The following is a 25548-nucleotide window of genomic DNA, read 5'->3' as shown; positions in this document are numbered from 1 at the left end:
ATCTGGTGGCATTTTGTATTCTGTGGACCTTCAAAGTGTTGATGAATCACAGAAATTGCATCGGGATTGAATAGAACAGTCACCATGCCCACTTTCCTCCATGGGAGTAATGTCAGAAACAGTCTACGATTTGATCGTTCCCAGGAAGACCAGTAGTAGATTCCGATGCTCACCTGGAGACAATCTGTAATCTGTGGACTATCAGAGTGTTGATGAAAAACAGAAATTGCATCGGAATTGAATACAACAGTCACCACGCGCACTTTCCTCCATGGGTGTAATGTCTCAAACAGTCTACGCTTTGATCGTTCGCTGGAAAACCAGTGGTAGTTTCCGATACACATCTGGAGGCATTCTGTAATCTGTGGACTATCAGAGCGTTGATGAAACACAGAAATTGCATCGGGATTGAATACAACTGTCACTATGCGCACTTTCCTCCGTAAAAGTAATGTCTCAAACAAACTACGCTTTGATCGTTCCCTGGAAGACCAGAAGTAGTTTCCGATGCACATCTGGAGGCATTATGTAATCTGTATACTATCAATGTGTTGATGAAACACAGAAATTGCATCGGGATTGAATACAACTCTCCCCATGCGCACTTTCCTCCATGGGAGTAATTCTCAAAATGTCTACGTTTTTATCGTTCCCTGGAAGACCAGTAGTAGTTATCGATGCACATCTGTAGACAATCTGTAATCTGTGGACCTTCAAAGTGTTGATGAAACACAGAAATTGCCTCGGGATTCAATACAACAGTCACCATGCGCACTTTCCTCCAATGGAGTAATGTCTCAAACAGTCTACGCTTTGATCGTTATCTGGAAGACCAGTAGTAGTTACCGATGCACATCTGGAGGCATTCTGTAATCTGTGGACTATCAGACTGTTGATGAAACACAGAAATTGCATCGCGATACAATACAACAGTCACCATGCGCACTTTCCTCCATGTTAGTAATGACTCAAACAGTCTACGCTTTGATCGTTCCCTGGAAGACCAGTGTAAGTTTCCGATGCACATCTGGAGGAATTCTGTAATCTGTGGACTATCAAAGTGTTGATGAAACACAGAAATTGCATCGGGATTGAATACAACAGTCCCCATGCGCACTTTCCTCCATGGGAGTAATTCTCAAACAGTCTACGATTTGATCGTTCCCTGGAAGACCAGTAGTAGTTATCGATGCACATCTGTAGACAATCTGTAATCTGTGGACCTTCAAAGTGTTGATGAAACTCAGAAATTGCCTCGGGATTCAATACAACACGCACCATGCGCACTTTCCTCCATGGGAGTAATGTCTCAAACAGTCTATTCTTTGATCGTTTCCTGGAAGACCAGAAGTAGTTTCCGATGCACATCTGGAGGCATTCTGTAATCTGTGGACCTTCAAAGTGCTGATGAAACACAGAAATTGCATCGGGATTGAATACAACAGTCACTATCCGCACTTTCCTCCATGTTAGTAATGACTCAAACAGTCTACGCTTTGATCGTTCCCTGGAAGACCAGTGTAAGTTTCCGATGCACATCTGGAGGAATTCTGTAATCTGTGGACTATCAAAGTGTTGATGAAACACAGAAATTGCATCGGGATTGAATACAACAGTCCCCATGCGCACTTTCCTCCATGGGAGTATTTCTCAAACGTCTACGCTTTGATCGATCCCAGGAAGACCAGAAGTAGTTTCCGATGCACATCTGGAGGCATTCTGTAATCTGTGGACTATCAGAGTGTTGATGAAACACAGAATATGCATCGGGATTGAATAGAACAGTCACCATGCCCACTTTCCTCAATGGGAGTAATGTCTGAAACAGTCTACGCTTTGATCGTTCCCAGGAAGACTAGTAGTAGTTTCCGATGCACATCTGGAGACAATCTGTAATCTGTGGACTATCAGAGTGTTGATGAAACACAGAAATTGCATCGGGATTGTATACAACAGTCACCACGCGCACTTTCCTCCATGGGTGTAATGTCTCAAACAGTCTACGCTTTGATCGTTCGCTGGAAGACCAGTGGTAGTTTCCGATGCACATCTGGAGGCATTCTGTAATCTGTGGATTATCAAAGTGTTGTTGAAACACAGGAATTGCATCGGGATTGAATACAACAGTTACCATGGGCACTTTCCACCTTGGGAGTAATGTCTCTAACAGTCTACGCTTTGATCGTTCCCTGGAAGACCAGTAGTAGTTTCCGATGCACATTTGGAGTCATTCTGTAACCTGTGGACTATCACAGTGTTGACGAAACACAGATATTGCCTCGGGATTGAATACAACAGTCACCATGCGCACTTTCCTCCATGGGAGTAATGTCTGAAACAGTCTACGTTTTGATCGTTCCCTGGAAGACCAGAAGTAGTTTCCGAAGCACATCTGGAGGCATTCTGTAAACTGTGGACCTTCAAAGTGTTGATGAAACACAGAAATTGCATCTGGCGTGAATACAAAAGTCACCATCCGCACTTTCCTCCATGGGAGTAATTCTCAAACAGTCTACGCTTTGAAAGTTCCCTTGAATACCAGTAGTAGTTTCCGATGAACATCTGGTGGCATTCTGTATTCTGTGGACCTTCAAAGTGTTAATGAATCACAGAAATTGCATCGGGATTGAATAGAACAGTCACCATGCCCACTTTCCTCCATGGGAGTAGTGTCTAAAACAGTCTACGCTTTGATCGTTCCCAGGAAGACCAGTAGTAGTTTCCGATGCACATCTGGAGACAATCTGTAATCTGTGGACTATCAGAGTGTTGATGAAACACAGAAATTGCATCGGAATTGCATACAACAGTCACCACGCGCACTTTCCTCCATGGGTGTAATGTCTCAAACAGTCTACGCTTTGATCGTTCGCTGGAAGACCAGTGGTAGTTTCCGATGCACATCTGGAGGCATTCTGTAATACGTGGACTATCAGGGTGTTGATGAAACACAGAAATTGCATCGGGATTGAATACAACAGTTACCATGCGCACTTTCCACCTTGGGAGTAATGTCTCTAACGGTCTACGTTACGATCGTTCCCTGTAAGACCAGTAGTAGTTTCTAATGGGCATTTGGAGGCATTCTGTATTCTGTGGACTATCAGAGTGTTGATGAAACACTGAAATTCCTACGGGATTGAATACAACAGTCACCATTCACAGTTTCCTCCATGGGAGTAATTCTCAAACGTCTACGCTTTGATCGTTCCCAGGAAGACCAGTAAAAGTTTCCGATGCACATCTTGAGGCATTCTGTAATCTGTGGATTATCAGTGTGTTGATGAAGCACAGAAATTGCATCGGTTTTGAATACAACAGTCACCATGCGCACTTCCTCCATGGGCGTATTGTCTCAGACAGTCTGCGCTTTGATCGTTCCCTGGAATCCAGTAGTAGTTTCCGATGCACATCTGTAGGTATTCTGTAATCTGTGGACTATCAGAATGTTGATGAAACACAGAAAATGAATCGGGATTGAATACAACAGTCACCATGCGCACTTTCCTCCATGGGAGTAATGTCTCAAACAGTCTACGCTTTGATCGTGTCCTGGAAACCAGTAGTAGTATCCGATGCACATCTGGAGGCATTCTGTAATCTGCGGACTATCAGAGCGTTGATGAAACACAGAAATTGCATCGGGATTGAATACAATTGTCACTATGCGCACTTTCCTCGGTAAAAGTAATGCCTCAAACAAACTACGCTTTGATCGTTCCCTGGAAGACCAGTGTACGTTTCCGATGCACATCTGGAGGAATTCTGTAATCTGTGGACCTTCAAAGTGCTGATGAAACACAGAAATTGCATCTGGTTTGAACACAACAGTCACCATCCGCACTTTCCTCCATGTTAGTAATGTGTCAAACAGTGTACGCTTTGATCGTTCCCTGGAAGACCAGTGTAAGGTTCCGATGCACATCCGGAGGAATTCTGTAATCTGTGGACTATCAAAGTGTTGATGAAACACAGAAATTGCATCGGGATTGAATACAACAGTTACCATGCGCACTTTCCACCTAGGGAGTAATGTCTCAAACAGTTTACGCTTTGATCGTTCCCTGGAAGACCAGTAGTAGTTTCCGATGCACATTTGGAGGCATTCTCTAATCTGTGGACCTTCAAAGTGTTGATGAAACACAGAAATTGCATCGGGCGTGAATACAAAAGTCACCATCCGCACTTTCCTCCATGGGAGTAATTCTCAAACTGTCTACGCTTTGATCGTTCCCTTGAAGACCAGTAGTAGTTTCCGACGCACATCTGGTGGCATTCTGTAATCTGTGGACCTTCAAAGTGTTGGTGAATCACAGAAATTGCATCGGGAGTGAATACAACAGTAACCAAGCGCACTTTCCTACATGGGAGTAATTCTCAAACAGTCTACGCTTTGATCGTTCCCTTGAGGACCAGTAGTAGTTTCCGATGCACATCTGGTGGCATTCTGTATTCTGTGGACCTTCAAAGTGTTGATGAATCACAGAAATTGCATCGGGATTGAATAGAACAGTCACCATGCCCACTTTCCTCCATGGGAGTAATGTCAGGAACAGTTTACCATTTGATCGTTCCCAGGAAGACCAGTAGTAGATTCCGATGCTCATCTGGAGACAATCTGTAATCTGTGGACTATCAGAGTGTTGATGAAACACAGAAATTGCATCGGAATTGAATACAAAAGTCACCACGCGCACTTTCCTCCATGGGTGTAATGTCTCGAACAGTCTACGCTTTGATCGTTCGCTGGAAGACCAGTGGTAGTTTCCGATACACATCTGGAGGCATTCTGTAATCTGTGGACTATCAGAGCGTTGATGAAACACTGAAATTGCATCGGGATTGAATACAACTCTCCCCATGCGCACTTTCCTCCATGGGAGTAATTCTCAAAAAGTCTACGTTTTGATCGTTCCCTGGAAGACCAGTAGTAGTTATCGATGCACATCTGTAGACAATCTGTAATCTGTGGACCTTCAAAGTGGTGATGAAACACAGAAATTGCCTCGGGATTCAATACAACAGTCACCATGCGCACTTTCCTCCATGGGAGTAATGTCTCAAACAGTCTACGCTTTGATCGTTATCTGGAAGACCAGTAGTAGTTACCGATGCACATCTGGAGGCATTCTGTAATCTGTGGACTATCAGAGTGTTGATGAAACACAGAAATTGCATCGCGATAGAATACAACAGTCACCATGCGCACTTTCCTCCATGTTAGTAATGACTCAAACAGTCTACGCTTTGATCGTTCCCTGGAAGACCAGTGTAAGTTTCCGATGCACATCTGGAGGAATTCTGTAATCTGTGGACTATCAAAGTGTTGATGAAACACAGAAATTGCATCGGGATAGAATACAACAGTCCCCATGCGCACTTTCCTCCATGGGATTAATTCTCAAACATTCTACGATTTGATCGTTCCCTGGAAGACCAGTAGTAGTTATCGATGCACATCTGTAGACAATCTGTAATCTGTGGACCTTCAAAGTGTTGATGAAACACAGAAATTGCCTCGGGATTCAATACAACACGCACCATGCGCACTTTCCTCCATGGGAGTAATGTCTCAAACAGTCTATTCTTTGATCGTTTCCTGGAAGACCAGAAGTAGTTTCCGATGCACATCTGGAGGCATTCTGTAATCTCTGGACCTTCAAAGTGCTGATGAAACACAGAAATTGCATCGGGATTGAATACAACAGTCACCATCCGCACTTTCCTCCATGTTAGTAATGTCTTAAACAGTCTACGCTTTGATCGTTCCCTGGAAGACCAGTGTAAGTTTCCGATGCACATCTGGAGGAATTCTGTAATCTGTGGATTATCAAAGTGTTGATGAAACACAGAAATTGCATCGGGATTGAATACAAAAGTCCCCATGCGCACTTTCCTCCATGGGAGTATTTCTCAAACGTCTACGCTTTGATCGATCCCAGGAAGACCAGAAGTATTTTCCGATGCACATCTGGAGGTATTCTGTAATCTGTGGACTATCAGGGTATTGATGAAACACAGAATATGCATCGGGATTGAATAGAACAGTCACCATGCCCACTTTCCTCAATGGGAGTAATGTCTGAAACAGTCTACGCTTTGATCGTTCCCAGGAAGACTAGTAGTAGTTTCCGATGCACATCTGGAGACATTCTGTAATCTCTGGACTATCAGAGTGTTGATGAAACACAGAAATTGCATCGGGATTGAATACAACAGTCACCATGCCCACTTTCCTCCATGGGAATAATGTCTCAAACAGTCTACGCTTTGATCGTTCCCTGGAAGACCAGTAGTAGTTTCCGATGCACATCTGGAGGCATTCTGTAATCTCTGGACTATCAGACTGTTGATGAAACTCAGAAATTGCATCGGGATTGAATACAAGAGGCACCATGTGCACTTTCCTCCATGTGAGTAATGTCTCAAACAGTCTATTCTTTGATCGTACCCTGGAAGATTGGAAGTAGTTTCCGATGCACATCTGGAGGCATTCTGTAATCTGTGGACTATCAGAGTGTTGATGAAACACAGAAAATGCATCGGGATTGAATACAACTGTCACCATGCGCACTTGAATCCTTGGGAGTAATGTCTCAAACAGTATGCGCTTTGATCGTTCCCTGGAATCCAGTAGTAGTTTCCGATGCACATCTGGAGGCATTATGTAATCTGTGGACTATCAGAGCGTTGATGAAACACAGAAATTGCATCGGGATTGAATACAACAGTTATCATGCGCACTTTCCACCTTGGGAGTAATGTCTCTAACAGTCTACCCTTTGATCGTTCCCTGGAATACCAGTAGTAGTTTCCGATGCACATTTGGAGGCATTCTGTAATCTGTGGACTATCAGAGTGTTGATGAAACACAGAAATTGCATCGGGATTGAATGCAACTGTCACTATGCGCACTTCCCTCCGTAAAAGTAATGTCTCAAACAGACTACGCTTTGATCGTTCCCTGGAATATCAGTAGTAGTTTCCGATGCACATCTGGAGGCATTCTGTAATCTGTGGACTATCAAAGTGTTGATGAAACACAGAAATTGCATCGGGATTGAATACAACAGTCCCATGCGCACTTTCCTCCATGGCAGTAATTCTCAAACAGTCTACGTTTTGATCGTTCCCTGGAACACCAGTAGTAGTTATCGATGCACATCTGTAGATAATCCGTAATCTGTTGACCTTCAAAGTGTTGATGAAACACAGAAATTGCCTCGGGATTCAATACAACAGTCACCATGCGCACTTTCCTCCATGGGAGTAATGTCTCTAACAGTCTAAGTTTTTATCGTTCCCCGGAAGACCAGTAGTAGTTTCCGATGCGCATCTGGAGGCATTCTGTAATCTGTGGACTATCAGAGTGTTGATTAAACACAGAAATTGCATCGGGCGTGAATACAGCAGTCACCATGCGCACTTTCCTCCATGGGAGTAATGTCTCTAACAGTCTACGTTTTGATCGTTTCCTGGAATACCAGTAGTAGTTTCCGATGCACATGTAGAGGCATTTTGTAATCTGTGGACTCTCAGATTGTTGATGAAGCAGAGAAATTGCATCGGGATTGAATACAACAGTCTCCATGAGCACTTTCCTCCATGGGAGTAATGTCTGAAACAGTCTACGCTTTGATCGTTCCCTGGAATACCAGTGGTAGTTTCAGATGCACATCTGGAAACATTCTGTAATCTGTGGACTATCAGAGTGTTGATGAAACACAGATATTGCATCGGGATTGAATACTGCAGTCACCATGCCCACTTTCCTCCATGGGAGTAATGTCTCTAACAGTCTACGCTTTGATCGTTTCCTGGAATACCAGTAGAAGTTTCCGATGCACATCTGTAGGCATTCTGTATTCTGTGGACTATCAGAATATTGATGAAACACAGAAATTGCATCTGGATTGAACACAACAGTCACCATGAGCACTTTCCTACATGGGAGTAATGTCTCAAACAGTCTACACTTTTATCGTCCCTTGAAGACCAGTGGTAGTTTCAGATGCACATCTGGAGGCATTGTGTAATCTGTGGACTATCAGAGTGTTGATGAAACACAGATATTGCATCGGGATTGAATACAACAGTCACCATGAGCACTTTCCTCCATGGGAGTAACGTCTCAAACAGTCACACTTTGATCGTTCCCTGGAAGACCAGAAGTAGTTTGCGATGCACATCTGGAGGCATTCTGTAATCTGTGGACTATCAAAGTGTTGATGAAACACAGAAATTGCATCGGGATAGAATACAACAGTCACCATGCGCACTTTCCTCCATGAGAGTAATGTCTCTAACAGTCTAAGCTTTTATCGTTCACCGGAAGACCAGTAGTAGATTCCAATGCACATCTGGAGGCATTCTGTAATATCTGGACTATCAGAGTGTTGATGAAACACAGAAATTGCATCGGGATTGAATACAACAGTCACCATGCGCACTTTCCTCCATGGGAGTAAAATCTCTAACAGTCTACACTTTGATCATTCCCTTGAAGACCAGTAGTAGTTTCCGATGCACATCTGGAGGCATTCTGTAATCTGTGGACTATCTGAGTGTTGATGAAACACAGAAATTACATCGGGATTGAATACAGCAGTCACCTTGCGCACTTTCCTCCATGAGAGTAATGTCTCTAACAGTCTACGCTTTGATCGTTTCCTGGAATACCAGTAGTAGTTTCCGATGCACATCTGGAGGCATTCTGTATTCTCTGGGCTATCAGAATATTGATGAAACACAGATATTGCATCTGGATTGAACACAACAGTCAGCATGAGCACTTTCCTCCATGGGAGTAATGTCTCAAACAGTCTACGCTTTTATCGTCCCTTGAAGACCAGTGGTAGTTTCAGATGCACATCTGGAGGCATTCTGTAATCTGTGGACTATCAGAGTGTTGATGAAACACAGATATTGCATCGGGATTGAATACTGCAGTCACCATGCGCACTTTCCTCCATGGGAGTAATGTCTCTAACAGTCTACGCTTTGATCGTTTCCTGGAATACCAGTAGTAGTTTCCGATGCAGATCCTGAGGCATTCTGTAATCTGTGGACTCTCAGAGTGTTGATGAAACAGAGAAATTGCATCGGCATTGAATACAACAGTCACCATGAGCACTTTCCTCCATGGGAGTAACGTCTCAAACAGTCACACTTTGATCGTTCCCTGGAAGACCAGAAGTAGTTTGCGATGCACATCTGGAGGCATTCTGTAATCTGTGGACTATCAAAGTGTTGATGAAACACAGAAATTGCATCGGGATAGAATACAACATTCACCATGCGCACTTTCCTCCATGAGAGTAATGTCTCTAACAGTCTAAGATTTTATCGTTCACCAGAAGAACAGTAGTAGTTTCCAATGCACATCTGGAGGCATTCAGTAATCTCTGGACTATCAGAGTGATGATGAAACACAGAAATTGCATCGGGATTGAATACAACAGTCACCATGCGCACTTTCCTCCATGGGAGTAAAGTCTCTAACAGTCTACACTTTGATCATTCCCTTGAAGACCAGTAGTAGTTTCCGATGCACATCTGGAGGCATTCTGTAATCTGTGGACTATCTGAGTGTTGATGAAACACAGAAATTACATCGGGATTGAATACAGCTGTCACCATGCGCACTTTCCTCCATGAGAGTAATGTCTCTAACAGTCTAAGCTTTTATCGTTCACCGGAAGACCAGTAGTAGTTTCCATTGCACATCTGGAGGCATTCTGTAATCTCTGGACTATCAGAGTGTTGATGAAACACAGAAATTGCATCGGGATTGAATACAACAGTCACCATGCCCACTATCCTCCATGCGAGTAATGTATCAAACAGTCTACACTTTGATCGTTCCCTGGAATACCAGTGGTAGTTTCAGATGCACATCTGGAAACATTCTGTAATCTGTGGACTATCAGAGTGTTGATGAAACACAGATATTGCATCGGGATTGAATACTGCAGTCACCATGCGCACTTTCCTCCATGGGAGTAATGTCTCTAACAGTCTACGCTTTGATCGTTTCCTGGAAACCAGTAGTAGTTTCCGATGCACATCTGTAGGCATTCTGTATTCTGTGGACTATCAGAATATTGATGAAACACAGAAATTGCATCTGGATTGAACACAACAGTCACCATGAGCACTTTCCTCCATGGGAGTAATGTCTCAAACAGTCTACACTTTTATCGTCCCTTGAAGACCAGTGGTAGTTTCAGATGCACATCTGGAGGCATTCTGTAATCTGTGGACTATCAGAGTGTTGATGAAACACAGATATTGCATCGGGATTGAATACTGCAGTCACCATGCGCACTTTCCTCCATGGGAGTAATGTCTATAACAGTCTAAGCTTTTATCGTTCACCGGAAGACCAGTAGTAGTTTCCAATGCACATCTGGAGGCATTCTGTAATCTCTGGACTATCAGAGTGTTGATGAAACACAAAAATTGCATCGGGATTGAATACAAAAGTCACCATGAGCACTTTCCTCCATGGGAGTAACGTCTCAAACAGTCACACTTTGATCGTTCCCTGGAAGACCAGAAGTAGTTTGCGATGCACATCTGGAGGCATTCTGTAATCTGTGGACTATCAAAGTGTTGATGAAACACAGAAATTGCATCGGGATAGAATACAACAGTCACAATGCGCACTTTCCTCCATGAGAGTAATGTCTCTAACAGTCTAAGCTTTTATCGTTCACCGGAAGACCAGTAGTAGTTTGCAATGCACATCTGGAGGCATTCTGTAATCTCTGGACTATCAGAGTGTTGATGAAATACAGAAATTGCATCGGGATTGAATACAACAGTCACCATGAGCACATTCCTTCATGGGAGTAACGTCTCAAACAGTCACACTTTGATCGTTCCCTGGAAGCCAAGAAGAAGCTTCCGATGCACATCTGGAGGCATTCTGTAATCTGTGGACTATCAAAGTGTTGATGAAACACATAAATTGCATCGGAATTGAATACAACAGTCCCCATGCGCACTTTCCTCCATGGGAGTAATTCTCAAACCGTCTACGTTTTTATCGTTCCCTGGAAGACCAGTAGTAGTTTCCGATGCACATCTGGAGGCATTCTGTAATCTGTGGACTATCAAAGTGTTGATGAAACACATAAATTGCATCGGGATTGAATACAACAGTCCCCATGCGCACTTTGCTCCATGGGAGTAATTCTCAAACAGTCTACGTTTTTATCGTTCCCTGGAAGACCAGTAGTACTTACCGATGCACATCAGGAGGCATTCTGTAGTCTGTGGACTATCAGAGTGTTGATGAAACATAGAAATTGCATCGGGATAGAATACAACAGTCACCATGCGCACTTTCCTCCATGGGAGTAAAGTCTCTAACAGTCTACACTTTGATCATTCCCTGGAAGACCAGTAGTAGTTTCCGATGCACATCTGGAGGCATTCTGTAATCTGTGGACTATCTGAGTGTTGATGACACACAGAAATTACATCGGGATTGAATATAGCAGTCACCATGCGCACTTTCCTCCATGAGAGTAATGTCTCTAACAGTCTAAGCTTTTTTCGTTCACCGGAAGACCAGTAGTAGTTTCCAATGCACATCTGGAGACATTCTGTAATCTCTGGACTATCAGAGTGTTGATGAAACACAGAAATTGCATCGGGATTGAATACAACAGTCACCATGCCCACTTTCCTCCATGGGAGTAATGTCTCAAACAGTCTACGCTTTGATCGTTCCCTGGAAGACCAGTAGTAGTTTAAGATGCACATCTGGAGGCATTCTGCAATCTCTGGACTATCAGACTGTTGATGAAACTCAGAAATTGCATCGGGATTGAATACAAGAGGCACCATGCGCACTTTCCTCCATGTGAGTAATGTCTCAAACAGTCTATTCTTTGATCGTACCCTGGAAGATTGGAAGCAGTTTCCGGTGCACATCTGGAGGCATTCTGTAATCTGTGGACTATCAGAGTGTTGATGAAACACAGAAAATGCATCGGGATTGAATACAACTGTCACCATGCGCACTTGAATCCTTGGGAGTAATGTCTCAAACAGTATGCGCTTTGATCGTTCCCTGGAATCCAGTAGTAGTTTCCGATGCACATCTGGAGGCATTATGTAATCTGTGGACTATCAGAGCGTTGATGAAACACAGAAATTGCATCGGGATTGAATACAACAGTTATCACGCGCACTTTCCACCTTTGGAGTAATGTCTCTAACAGTCTACCCTTTGATCGTTCCCTGGAATAAGAGTAGTAGTTTCCGATGCACATTTGGAGGCATTCTGTAATCTGTGGACTATCAGAGTGTTGATGAAACACAGACATTGCATCGGGATTGAATGCAACATTCACCATGCGCACATTCCTCCATTGGAATAAACTCTGAAACAGTCTACGCTTTGATCGTTCCCAGGAAGACCAGTAGTAGATTCCGATGCACATCTGGAGGCATTCTGTAATCTGTGGACCTTCAAAGTGTTGATGAAACACAGACATTGCATCGGGCGTGAATACAGCAGTCACCATGCGCACTTTCCTCCATGGGAGTAATGTCTCTAACAGTCTACGCTTTGATCGTTTCCTGGAATACCAGTAGTAGTCTCCGATGCACATCTAGAGGCATTTTGTAATCTGTGGACTCTCAGATTGTTGATGAAGCAGAGAAATTGCATCTGGATTGAATACAACAGTCACCATGAGCACTTTCCTCCATGGGAGAAATGTCTCAAAGAGTCTACGCTTTGATCGTTCCCTGGAAGACCAGTAGTTGTTTCCAAAGCACATCTGTAGGTATTCTGTATTCTGTGGACTAACACAATATTGATGAAACACAGAAATTGCATCGGGATTGAACACAACGGTAACCATGCGCACTTTCCTGCATGGGAGTAATGTCTCAATTAGTCTACGCTTTGATCGTTCCCTGGAAGACCAGTAGTAGTTTCCGATGCACATCTGTAGGCATTCTGTAATCTGTGGACTATCAGACTGTTGATGAAACACAGACATTGCATCGGGATTGAAAGCAACATTCACCATGCGCACATTCCTCCATGGGTATAATCTCTGAAACAGTCTACGCTTTGATCGTTCCCAGGAAGACCAGTAGTAGATTCCGATGCACATCTGGAGACAATCTGCAATTTGTGGATTATCAGAGTGTTGATGAAACACAGAAATTGCATCGGGATTGAATGCAACTGTCACTATGCGCACTTCCCTCCGTAAAAGTAATGTCTCAAACAGACTACGCTTTGATCGTTACCTGGAAGATCAGTAGTAGTTTCCGATGCACATCTGGAGGCATTCTGTAATCTGTGGACTATCAAAGTGTTGATGAAACACAGAAATTGCATCGGGATTGAATACAACAGTCTCATGCGCACTTTCCTCCATGGCAGTAATTCTCAAACAGTCTACGTTTTGATCGTTCCCTGGAACACCAGTAGTAGTTATCTATGCACATCTGTAGATAATCCGTAATCTGTTGACCTTCAAAGTGTTGATGAAACACAGAAATTGCCTCGGGATTCAATACAACAGTCATCATGCGCACTTTCCTCCATGGGAGTAATGTCTCTAACAGTCTAAGTTTTTATCGTTCCCCGGAAGACCAGTAGTAGTTTCCGATGCGCATCTGGAGGCATTCTGTAATCTGTGGACTATCAGAGTGTTGATGAAACACAGAAATTTCATCGGGCGTGAATACAGCAGTCACCATGCGCACTTTCCTCCATGGGAGTAATGTCTCTAACAGTCTACGTTTTGATCGTTTCCTGGAATACCAGTAGTAGTTTCCGATGCACATCTAGAGGCATTTTGTAATCTGTGGACTCTCAGATTGTTGATGAAGCAGAGAAATTGCATCGGGATTGAATACAACAGTCTCCATGAGCACTTTCCTCCATGGGAGTAATGTCTGAAACAGTCTACGCTTTGATCGTATCCTGGAATACCAGTAGAAGTTTCCGATGCACATCTGTAGGCATTCTGTATTCTGTGGACTATCAGAATATTGATGAAACACAGAAATTGCATCTGGATTGAACACAACAGTCACCATGAGCACTTTCCTACATGGGAGTAATGTCTCAAACAGTCTACACTTTTATCGTCCCTTGAAGACCAGTGGTAGTTTCAGATGCACATCTGGAGGCATTCTGTATCAGAGTGTTGATGAAACACAGATATTGCATCGGGATTGAATACTGCAGTCACCATGCGCACTTTCCTCCATGGGAGTAATGTCTCTTACAGTGTACGCTTTGATCGTTTCCTGGAATACCAGTAGTAGTTTCCGATGCAGATCTGGAGGCATTCTGTGATCTGTGGACTCTCAGAATGTTGATGAAACAGAGAAATTGCATCGGGATTGAATACAACAGTCACCATGAGCACTTTCCTCCATGGGAGTAACGTCTCAAACAGTCACACTTTGATCGTTCCCTGGAAGACCAGAAGTAGTTTGCGATGCACATCTGGAGGCATTCTGTAATCTGTGGACTATCAAAGTGTTGATGAAACACAGAAATTGCATCGGGATAGAATAAAACAGTCACCATGCGCACTTTCCTCCATGAGAGTAATAACTCTAACAGTCTAAGCTTTTATCGTTCACCGGAATACCAGTAGTAGTTTCCAATGCACATCTGGAGGCATTCTGTAATATCTGGACTATCAGAGTGTTGATGAAACACAGAAATAGCATCGGGATTGAATACAACAGTCACCATGCTCACTTTCCTCCATGGGAGTAAAGTCTCTAACAGTCTACACTTTGATCATTCCCTTGAAGACCAGTAGTAGTTTCCGATGCACATCTGGAGGCATTCTGTAATCTGTGGACTATCTGAGTGTTGATGAAACACAGAAATTACATCGGGATTGAATACAGCAGTCACCATGCGCTCTTTCCTCCATGAGAGTAATGTCTCTAACAGTCTACGCTTTGATCGTTTCCTGGAATACCAGTAGTAGTTTCCGATGCACATCTGTAGGCACTCTGTATTCTGTGGGCTATCAGAATATTGATGAAACACAGAAATTGCATCTGGATTGAACACAACAATCAGCATGAGCACTTTCCTCCATGGGAGTAATATCTCAAACAGTCTACGCTTTTATCGTCCCTTGAAGACCAGTGGTAGTTTCAGATGCACATCTGGAGGCATTCTGTAATCTGTGGACTATCAGAGTGTTGATGAAACACAGATATTGCATCGGGATTGAATACCGCAGTCACCATGCGCACTTTCCTCCATGGGAGTAATGTCTCTAACAGTCTACGCTTTGATCGTTTCCTGGAATACCAGTAGTAGTTTCCGATGCAGATCCTGAGGCATTCTGTAATCTGTGGACTCTCAGAGTGTTGGTGAAACACAGAAATTGCATCGGCATTGAATACAACAGTCACCATGAGCACTTTCCTCCATGGGAGTAACGTCTCAAACAGTCACACTTTGATCGTTCCCTGGAAGACCAGAAGTAGTTTGCGATGCACATCTGGAGGCATTCTGTAATCTGTGGACTATCAAAGTGTTGATGAAACACAGAAATTTCATCGGGATAGAATACAACATTCACCATGAGCACTTTCCTCCATGAGAGTAATGTCTCTAACAGTCTAAGCTTTTATCGTTCACCGGAAGACCAGTAGTAGTTTCCAATGCACATCTGGAGGCATTCAGTAATCTCTGGACTATCAGAGTGTTGATGAAACACAGAAATTGCATCGGGATTGAATACAACAGTCACCATGCGCACTTTCCTCCATGGGAGTAATGTCTCTAACAGTCTACACTTTGATCATTCCCTTGAAGACCAGTAGTAGTTTCCGATGCACATCTGGAGGCATTCTGTAATCTGTGGACTATCTGAGTGTTGATGAAACACAGAAATTACATCGGGATTGAATACAGCAGTCACCATGCGCACTTTCCTCCATGAGAGTAATGTCTCTAACAGTCTAAGCTTTTATCGTTCACCGGAAGACCAGTAGTAGTTTCCAATGCACATCTTGAGGCATTCTGTAATCTCTGGACTATCAGAGTGTTGATGAAACACAGAAATTGCATCGGGATTGAATACAACAGTCACCATGCCCACTATCCTCCATGCGAGTAATGTATCAAACAGTCTACGCTTTGATCGTTCCCTGGAATACCAGTGGTAGTTTCAGATGCACATCTGGAAACATTCTGTAATCTGTGGACTATCAGAGTGTTGATGAAACACAGATATTGCATCGGGATTGAATACTGCAGTCACCATGCGCACTTTCCTCCATGGGAGTAATGTCTCTAACAGTCTAAGCTTTTATCGTTCACCGGAAGACCAGTAGTAGTTTCCAATGCACATCTCGAGGCATTCTCTAATCTCTGGACTATCAGAGTGTTGATGAAACACAGAAATTGCATCGGGATTGAATACAAAAGTCACCATGAGCACTTTCCTCCATGGGAGTAACGTCTCAAACAGTCACACTATGATCGTTCCCTGGAAGACCAGAAGTAGTTTGCGATGCACATCTGGAGGCATTCTGTAATCTGTGGACTATCAAAGTGTTGATGAAACACAGAAATTGCATCGGGATAGAATACAACAGTCACAATGCGCACTTTCCTCCATGAGAGTAATGTCTCTAACAGTCTAAGCTTTTATCGTTCACCAGAAGACCAGTAGTAGTTTCCAATGCACATCTCGAGGCATTCTCTAATCTCTGGACTATCAGAGTGTTGATGAAACACAGAAATTGCATCGGGATTGAATACAAAAGTCACCATGAGCACTTTCCTCCATGGGAGTAACGTCTCAAACAGTCACACTATGATCGTTCCCTGGAAGACCAGAAGTAGTTTGCGATGCACATCTGGAGGCATTCTGTAATCTGTGGACTATCAAAGTGTTGATGAAACACAGAAATTGCATCGGGATAGAATACAACAGTCACAATGCGCACTTTCCTCCATGAGAGTAATGTCTCTAACAGTCTAAGCTTTTATCGTTCCCTGGAAGACCAGTAGTAGTTTCCATGCACATCTGGAGGCATTCTGTAATCTCTGGACTATCAGACTGTTGATGAAACTCAGAAATTGCATCGGGATTGAATACAACAGGCACCATGCGCACTTTCCTCCATGTGAGTAATGTCTCAAACAGTCTATTCTTTGATCGTACCCTGGAAAATTGGAAGTAGTTTCCGATGCACATCTGTTGGCATTCTGTATTCTGTGGACTATCAGAATATTGATGAAACACAGAAATTGCATCTGGATTGAACACAACAGTCACCATGAGCACTTTCCTCCATGGGAGTAATGTCTCAAACAGTCTACGCTTTTATCGTCCCTTGAAGACCAGTGGTAGTTTCAGATGCACATCTGGAGGCATTCTGTAATCTGTGGACTATCAGAGTGTTGATGAAACACAGATATTGCATCGGGATTGAATACTGCAGTCACCATGCGCACTTTCCTCCATGGGAGTAATGTCTCTAACAGTCTAAGCTTTTATCGTTCACCGGAAGACCAGTAGTAGTTTCCAATGCACATCTCGAGGCATTCTCTAATCTCTGGACTATCAGAGTGTTGATGAAACACAGAAATTGCATCGGGATTGAATACAAAAGTCACCATGAGCACTTTCCTCCATGGGAGTAACGTCTCAAACAGTCACACTATGATCGTTCCCTGGAAGACCAGAAGTAGTTTGCGATGCACATCTGGAGGCATTCTGTAATCTGTGGACTATCAAAGTGTTGATGAAACACAGAAATTGCATCGGGATAGAATACAACAGTCACAATGCGCACTTTCCTCCATGAGAGTAATGTCTCTAACAGTCTAAGCTTTTATCGTTCACCAGAAGACCAGTAGTGGTTTCCAATGCACATCTGGAGGCATTCTGTAATCTCTGGACTATCAGAGTGTTGATGAAATACAGAAATTGCATCGGGATTGAATACAACAGTCACCATGCGCACTTTCCTCCATGGGAGTAAAGTCTCTAACAGTCTACACTTTGATTATTCCCTTGAAGACCAGTAGTAGTTTCCGATGCACATCTGGAGGCATTCTGTAATCTGTGGACTATCTGAGTGTTGATGAAACACAGAAATTACATCGGGATTGAATACAGCAGCCACCATGCGCACTTTCCTCCATGAGAGTAATGTCTCTAACAGTCTAAGCTTTTATCGTTCACCGGAAGACCAGTAGTAGTTTCCGATGCACATCTGGAGGCGTTCTGTAATCTGTGGACTATCTGAGTGTTGATGAAACACAGAAATTACATCGGGATTGAATACAGCAGTCACCATGCGCACTTTCCTCCATGAGAGTAATGTCTCTAACAGTCTAAGCTTTTATCGTTCCCTGGAAGACCAGTAGTAGTTTCCGATGCACATCTGGAGGCATTCTGTAATCTCTGGACTATCAGACTGTTGATGAAACTCAGAAAATGCATCGGGATTGAATAAAACAGGCACCATGCGCACTTTCCTCCATGTGAGTAATGTCTCAAACAGTCTATTCTTTGATCGTACCCTGGAAGATTGGAAGTAGTTTCCGATGCACATCTGGAGGCATTCTGTAATCTGTGGACTATCAGAGTGTTGATGAAACACAGAAAATTCATCGGGATTCAATACAACTGTCACCATGCGCACTTGCCTCCTTGGGAGTAATGTCTCAAACAGTATGCGCTTTGATCGTTCCCTGGAATCCAGTAGTAGTTTCCGATGCACATCTGAAGGCATTATGTAATCTGTGGACCATCAGAGCGTTGATGAAACACAGAAATTGCATCGGGATTGAATACAACTGTCACTATGCGCACATTCCTTCGTAAAAGTAATGTCTTAAACAGACTACGCTTTGATCGTTCCCTGGAAGACCAGTAGTAGTTTCCGATGCACATCTGGAGGCATTACGTTATCTTTGGACTATCAAAGTGTTGATGAAACAAAGAAATTGCATCGGGATTGAATACAACAGTCCCCATGCGCACTTTCCTCCATGGAGTAATTCTCAAACAGTCTATGTTTTGATCGTTCCCTGGAAGACCAGTAGTAGTTATCGATGCACATCTCTAGACAATCTGTAATCTCTGGACCTTCAAGGTGTTGATGAAACACAGAAATTGCCTCGGGATTCAGTACAACAGTCACCATGCGCACTTTCCTCCATGGGAGTAATGTCTCAAACAGTCTACGCTTTGATCGTTTCCTGGAATACCAGTAGTAGCTTCCGATGCACATCTGGTGGCATTCTGTAATCTGTGGACTCTCAGAGTGTTGATGAAACAGAGGAATTGCATCGGGATTGAATACAACAGTCACCATGAGCATTTTCCTCCATGGGAGTAACGTCTCAAACAGTCACACTTTGATCGTTCCCTGGAAGACCAGAAGTAATTTGCGATGCACATCTGGAGGCTTCTGTAATCTGTGGACTATCAAAGTGTTGATGAAACACAGAAATTGCATCGGGATTGAATACAACAGTCACCATGCCCACTTTCCTCCATGGGAGTAATGTCTCAAACAGTCTACGCTTTGATCGTTCCCTGGAAGACCAGTAGTAGTTTCCAATACACATCTGGAGACATTCTGTAATCAGTGGACTATCAAAGTGTTGATGAAACACAGAAATTGCATCGGGATTGAATACAACAGGCACCATGCGCACTTTCCTCCATGTGAGTAAAGTCTCAAACAGTCTATTCTTTGATCGTACCCTGGAAGATTGGAAGTAGTTTCCGATGCAGATCTGGAGGCATTCTGTAATCTGTGGACTGTCAGAGTGTTGATGAAACACAGAAATTGCATCGGGATAGAATACAACAGTCACCATGCGCACTTTCCTCCATGGGAGTAAAGTCTCTAACAGTCTACACTTTGATCATTCCCTTGAAGACCAGTAGTAGTTTCCGATGCACATCTGGAGGCATTCTGTAATCTGTGGACTCTCTGAGTGTTGATGAAACACAGAAATTGCATCGGGATAGAATACAACAGTCACCATGCGCACTTTCCTCCATGGGAGTAAAGTCTCTAACAGTCTACACTTTGATCATTCCCTTGAAGACCAGTAGTAGTTTCCGATGCACATCTGAAGGCATTATGTAATCTGTGGACCATCAGAGTGTTGATGAAACACAGAAATTGCATCGGGATAGAATACAACAGTCACCATGCGCACTTTCCTCCATGTGAGTAAAGTCTCAAACAGTCTATTCTTTGATCGTACCCTGGAAGATTGGAAGTAGTTTCCGATGCACATCTGGAGGCATTCTGTAATCTGTGGACTATCAGAGTGTTGATAAAACACAGATATTGCATCGGGATTGAATGCAGCAGTCACCATGCGCACTTTCCTCAATGGGAGTAATGTCTCTAACAGTCTACGCTTTCATCGTTTCCTGGAATACCAGTAGTTGTTTCCGATGCTCATCTGGTGTCATTCTGTAATCTGTGGACTCTCAGAGTGTTGATGAAACAGAGAAATTGCATCGGGATTTTATACAACAGTCACCATGAGCACTTTCCTCCATGGGAGTAACGTCTCAAACAGTCACACTTTGATCCTTCCCTGGAAGACCAGAAGTAGTTTGCGATGCACATCTGGAGGCATTCTGTAATCTGTGGACTATCAAAGTGTTGATGAAACACAGAAATTTCATCGGGATTGAATACAACAGTCCCCATGCGCACTTTCCTCCATGGAAGTAATTCTCAAACAGTCTACGTTTTTATCGTTCAATGGAAGACCAGTAGTAGTTACCGATGCACATCAGGAGACATTCTGTAATCTGTGGACTATCAGAGTGTTGATGAAACACAGAAATTGCATCGGGATAGAATACAACAGTCAACATGCGCTCTTTCCTCCATGGGAGTAAAGTCGCTAACAGTCTACACTTTGATCATTCCCTTGAAGACCAGTAGTAGTTTTCGATGCACATCTGGAGGCATTCTGTAATCTGTGGACTATCTGAGTGTTGATGAAACACAGAAATTACAACGGGATTGAATACAGCAGTCACCATGCGCACTTTCCTCCATGAGAGTAATTTCTCTAACAGTCTAAGCTTTTATCGTTCACCGGAAGACCAGTAGTAGTTTCCAATGCACATCTGGAGGCAATCTGTAATCTCTGGACTATCAGAGTGTTGATGAAACATAGAAATTGCATCGGGATTGAATACAACAGTCACCATGCCCACTTTCCTCCATGGGAGTAATGTCTCAAACAGTCTACGCGTTGATCGTTCCCTGGAAGACCAGTAGTAGTTTCCGATGCACATCTGGAGGCATTCTGTAATCTGTGGACTATCAGACTGTTGATGAAACTCAGAAAGTGCATCGGGATTGAATACAACAGGCACCATGCGCACTTTCCTAAATGTGAGTAATGTCTGAAACAGTCTATTCTTTGATCGTACCCTGGAAGATTGGAAGTAGTTTCCGATGCACATCTGGAGGCATTCTGTAATCTGTGGACTATCAGAGTGTTGATGAAACACAGAAAATGCATCGGGATTCAACACAACTGTCACCATGCGCACTTGCCTCCTTGGGAGTAATGTCTCAAACAGTATGCGCTTTGATCGTTCCCTGGAATCCAGTAGTAGTTTCCGATGCACATCTGGAGGCATTATGTAATCTGTGGACCATCAGAGCGTTGATGAAACACAGAAATTGCATCGGGATTGAATACAAATGTCACTATGCGCACATTCCTCCGTAAAAGTAATGTCTTAAACAGACTACGCTTTGATCGTTCCCTGGAAGACCAGTAGTAGTTTCCGATGCACATCTGGAGGCATTACGTAATCTTTGGACTATCAAAGTTGTGATGAAACAAAGAAATTATATCGGGATTGAATACAACAGTCCCCATGCGCACTTTCATCCATGGAGTAATTCTCAAACAGTCTATGTTTTGATCGTTCCCTGGAAGACCAGAAGTAGTTTGCGATGCACATCTGGAGGCATTCTGTAATCTGTGGACTATCAAATTGTTGATGAAACACAGAAATTGCATCGGGATTGAATACAACAGGCACCATGCGCACTTTCCTCCATGTGAGTAAAGTCTCAAACAGTCTATTCTTTGATCGTACCCTGGAAGATTGGAAGTAGTTTCCGATGCAGATCTGGAGGCATTCTGTAATCTGTGGACTATCAGAGTGTTGATGAAACACAGAAATTGCATCGGGATAGAATACAACAGTCACCATGCGCACTTTCCTCCATGGGAGTAAAGTCTCTAACAGTCTACACTTTGATCATTCCCTTGAAGACCAGTAGTAGTTTCCGATGCACATCTGGAGGCATTCTGTAATCTGTGGACTACCTGAGTGTTGATGAAACACAGAAATTACATCGGGATTGAATACAGCAGTCACCATGCGCACTTTCCTCCATGAGAGTAATGTCTCTAACAGTCTAAGCTTTTATCGTTCACCGGAAGACCAGTAGTAGTTACCAATGCACATCTGGAGGCATTCTGTAATCTCTGGACTATCAGAGTGTTGATGAAACACAGAAATTGCATCGGGATTGAATACAACAGTCACCATGCCCACTTTCCTCCATGGGAGTAACGTCTCAAACAGTCTACGCTTTGATCGTTCCCTGGAAGACCAGTAGTAGTTTCCGATGCACATCTGGAGGCATTCTGTAATCTCTGGACTATCAGACTGTTGATGAAACTCAGAAAATGCATCGGGATTGAATAAAACAGGCACCATGCGCACTTTCCTCCATGTGAGTAATGTCTCAAACAGTCTATTCTTTGATCGTACCCTGGAAGATTGGAAGTAGTTTCCGATGCACATCTGGAGGCATTCTGTAATCTGTGGACTATCAGAGTGTTGATGAAACACAGAAAATTCATCGGGATTCAATACAACTGTCACCATGCGCACTTGCCTCCTTGGGAGTAATGTCTCAAACAGTATGCGCTTTGATCGTTCCCTGGAATCCAGTAGTAGTTTCCGATGCACATCTGAAGGCATTATGTAATCTGTGGACCATTAGAGCGTTGATGAAACACAGAAATTGCATCGGGATTGAATACAACTGTCACTATGCGCACATTCCTTCGTAAAAGTAATGTCTTAAACAGACTACGCTTTGATCGTTCCCTGGAAGACCAGTAGTAGTTTCCGATGCACATCTGGAGGCATTACGTTATCTTTGGACTATCAAAGTGTTGATGAAACAAAGAAATTGCATCGGGATTGAATACAACAGTCCCCATGCGCACTTTCCTCCATGGAGTAATTCTCAAACAGTCTATGTTTTGATCGTTCCCTGGAAGACCAGTAGTAGTTATCGATGCACATCTCTAGACAATCTGTAATCTCTGGACCTTCAAGGTGTTGATGAAACACAGAAATTGCCTCGGGATTCAGTACAACAGTCACCATGCGCACTTTCCTCCATGGGAGTAATGTCTCAAACAGTCTACGCTTTGATCGTTTCCTGGAATACCAGTAGTAGCTTCCGATGCACATCTGGTGGCATTCTGTAATCTGTGGACTCTCAGAGTGTTGATGAAACAGAGGAATTGCATCGGGATTGAATACAACAGTCACCATGCCCACTTTCCTCCATGGGAGTAATGTCTCAAACAGTCTACGCTTTGATCGTTCCCTGGAAGACCAGTAGTAGTTTCCAATACACATCTGGAGACATTCTGTAATCAGTGGACTATCAAAGTGTTGATGAAACACAGAAATTGCATCGGGATTGAATACAACAGGCACCATGCGCACTTTCCTCCATGTGAGTAAAGTCTCAAACAGTCTATTCTTTGATCGTACCCTGGAAGATTGGAAGTAGTTTCCGATGCAGATCTGGAGGCATTCTGTAATCTGTGGACTGTCAGAGTGTTGATGAAACACAGAAATTGCATCGGGATAGAATACAACAGTCACCATGCGCACTTTCCTCCATGGGAGTAAAGTCTCTAACAGTCTACACTTTGATCATTCCCTTGAAGACCAGTAGTAGTTTCCGATGCACATCTGGAGGCATTCTGTAATCTGTGGACTCTCTGAGTGTTGATGAAACACAGAAATTGCATCGGGATAGAATACAACAGTCACCATGCGCACTTTCCTCCATGGGAGTAAAGTCTCTAACAGTCTACACTTTGATCATTCCCTTGAAGACCAGTAGTAGTTTCCGATGCACATCTGAAGGCATTATGTAATCTGTGGACCATCAGAGTGTTGATGAAACACAGAAATTGCATCGGGATAGAATACAACAGTCACCATGCGCACTTTCCTCCATGTGAGTAAAGTCTCAAACAGTCTATTCTTTGATCGTACCCTGGAAGATTGGAAGTAGTTTCCGATGCACATCTGGAGGCATTCTGTAATCTGTGGACTATCAGAGTGTTGATAAAACACAGATATTGCATCGGGATTGAATGCAGCAGTCACCATGCGCACTTTCCTCAATGGGAGTAATGTCTCTAACAGTCTACGCTTTCATCGTTTCCTGGAATACCAGTAGTTGTTTCCGATGCTCATCTGGTGGCATTCTGTAATCTGTGGACTCTCAGAGTGTTGATGAAACAGAGAAATTGCATCGGGATTTTATACAACAGTCACCATGAGCACTTTCCTCCATGGGAGTAACGTCTCAAACAGTCACACTTTGATCCTTCCCTGGAAGACCAGAAGTAGTTTGCGATGCACATCTGGAGGCATTCTGTAATCTGTGGACTATCAAAGTGTTGATGAAACACAGAAATTTCATCGGGATTGAATACAACAGTCCCCATGCGCACTTTCCTCCATGGAAGTAATTCTCAAACAGTCTACGTTTTTATCGTTCAATGGAAGACCAGTAGTAGTTACCGATGCACATCAGGAGACATTCTGTAATCTGTGGACTATCAGAGTGTTGATGAAACACAGAAATTGCATCGGGATAGAATACAACAGTCAACATGCGCTCTTTCCTCCATGGGAGTAAAGTGGCTAACAGTCTACACTTTGATCATTCCCTTGAAGACCAGTAGTAGTTTTCGATGCACATCTGGAGGCATTCTGTAATCTGTGGACTATCTGAGTGTTGATGAAACACAGAAATTACAACGGGATTGAATACAGCAGTCACCATGCGCACTTTCCTCCATGAGAGTAATTTCTCTAACAGACTAAGCTTTTATCGTTCACCGGAAGACCAGTAGTAGTTTCCAATGCACATCTGGAGGCATTCTGTAATCTCTGGACTATCAGAGTGATGATGAAACATAGAAATTGCATCGGGATTGAATACAACAGTCACCATGCCCACTTTCCTCCATGGGAGTAATGTCTCAAACAGTCTACGCGTTGATCGTTCCCTGGAAGACCAGTAGTAGTTTCCGATGCACATCTGGAGGCATTCTGTAATCTGTGGACTATCAGACTGTTGATGAAACTCAGAAAGTGCATCGGGATTGAATACAACAGGCACCATGCGCACTTTCCTAAATGTGAGTAATGTCTGAAACAGTCTATTCTTTGATCG

The sequence above is a fragment of the Schistocerca gregaria genome, chromosome 10, assembly GCF_023897955.1.
Source record: "Schistocerca gregaria isolate iqSchGreg1 chromosome 10, iqSchGreg1.2, whole genome shotgun sequence".
Lineage (NCBI taxonomy): Eukaryota > Metazoa > Arthropoda > Insecta > Orthoptera > Acrididae > Schistocerca > Schistocerca gregaria.
Note: the sequence above shows the minus strand (reverse complement) of the source record.